Source organism: Tursiops truncatus, chromosome 5 (genome assembly GCF_011762595.2).
Source record: "Tursiops truncatus isolate mTurTru1 chromosome 5, mTurTru1.mat.Y, whole genome shotgun sequence".
In the NCBI taxonomy this organism is placed as follows: domain Eukaryota; kingdom Metazoa; phylum Chordata; class Mammalia; order Artiodactyla; family Delphinidae; genus Tursiops; species Tursiops truncatus.
The window spans coordinates 68,254,011-68,256,025 of NC_047038.1; the positions used below are offsets into that span (position 1 = coordinate 68,254,011).

Genomic DNA, 2,015 nt, shown 5'->3' on the forward strand with positions numbered 1-2,015 from the left:
TTGGATGTACAAAGATATAAGCATGGGATTTGGTTCTTAGTGCTACCTAAGCAAAACAGATGTTTCATCCTGTCTGGAGTATATAAATAAGAATAACATACAGAGTACACAATTAGAGATGAATTACACCTTTTCCTTTTTTGATCAGAATGAAAAGAAATAAAATTGATCAGAATTCTTGGTTTCATAGGACAAAAACACATAGAAGTACTATGAACAAATAGTATGTTTATGCATGATATAACCTGTTTTATGAGTCACAGATCACAATATTGGGTCACCTTATGGAATACCTGACACATCTTCTGGTAATTCCAGATGAAACAACACCAAAATTTTACTGACATGGAGAAACAGCCAGAAAAAAAAAAAATGTTACAGTGACAAAATGTCATGTATTAATAAGTCAAGGTAGTGTATGAGCAAGTTGATTACACACTTATGTAGCTCAATACACAATGGCAGCAATTTAAAATTGTTTCAAGATTGTCCTTATGTGTGCCTTAAATTCAGAATAATTTTGTATATACTTTAAGAATTATTGATTATACCAAAAATATCCTCATACATGCCAAAAACGTATACCTCTTTGTTGCCCCCCAAAAAAGATAAATGAAGATGTTCAAAATATCAAAAAAACTTTAACATGAAAACTAAAAACCAATGATGGTCAAAAATTATGAAAATAAGGAAAAGAATCACTCTTGCTAAGAAAATGCAAATTTTAAAATGAGAAGAGAACTGGTAAAGAGAATTATGAGATAAGAAAATATTTGCAAATCATATATCTGACAAGGGATAATATCCAAAATATGTAAAGCATGCATACAATTCAATAGCAAACAAAAAATCCAGTTAAAATGGGCAGATTGGGAATTCCCTGGTGGTCCAGTGGTTAGGACTCTGCACTTGCACTGTTGAGGGCCCAGGTTCAATCCCTGGTCGGGGAACTAAAATCCCACAAGCTGTACGATGTGGCAAAAAACACACAAAGAAGACAGAGGAACTGAATATTTCCAAAGAAATATTTTTGGAAATTTTTGGAATTTTTCCAAAGAGGACACACCAATGACCAATACACACATGAAAATGTGCTCAACATCACTAATCATCAGGGAAACGCAAATCAAAACCACTTTGAGACATCACCTCATACCTGTTAGAATGACTATCATCAAAAAGAAAAAAGACCATAGGTGTTGGCAAGGATGTGTGGAAAAGAGGACCCTCATGCACTTTTGGTGGAGAGTGAATTGGTTCAGCCACTGTGGAAAACAGTGTGGAAGTTCCCCAAAAAAGTAAAAATTGAACTATGATATGATCTAGCAGCTATACTTCTGGATAGCATGAGAAAATAAAATTACTTTCTCAAAGAGATAGTTGCACTCCCATGTTCATTGCAACATAGCTACAGTAGCCACGATATGGAAACAGCCTATGTGTCTGTCAACAGATGAATAGATAAAGAAGATGTGATATACGTGTACACACACACACACACACACACACACACACAGTGGAAAGCCATGAGAAAGAAGAATATCAAAGACATACTGTTGTTTGAGGCAGTATGGATGTACCTACCAGTGGGTATTATGCTAAGTGAAATAAGCCTAACAGAGAAAGATAAACACTGTATGATCTCACTTTTATGTGGAATCTAAAAAAGCCAGACTCATAGAAGCAGAGACTAGACTGGTGATTACTAGTGTGTGGGGGAAAGAGGAGATGCTGGTCAGAGTACAAACTTCCAGCTGTATGATGAATAAGTTCTGAAAAAAACTGTAAAAAACACAAATACATGGAGGCTAAACAGTGCACTACTAAATAACCAAGAGATCACTGAAGAAATCAAAGAAGAAATGAAAAAATATATAGAAACAAATGACAATGAAAACACTTTAACCCAAAACCTATGGGAGGCAGAAAAAGCAGTTCTAAGAGGGAAGTTTATAGCAATTTAATCCCACCTCAAGAAACAAGAAAAATCTCAAATACAATACAAATGGCAATCT

At 34.7% G+C, this 2,015-nt stretch overlaps 1 non-coding gene across 1 annotated transcript; it reads left to right on the forward strand.

Annotated features, from left to right (window-relative positions):
* The first annotated feature begins 877 nt into the window (after window positions 1–877).
* On the forward strand, window positions 878–950 carry TRNAA-UGC (transfer RNA alanine (anticodon UGC)). Its single transcript has one exon. It is a non-coding gene; the product is annotated as a tRNA-Ala (tRNA).
* Window positions 951–2,015: the final 1,065 nt, after the last annotated feature.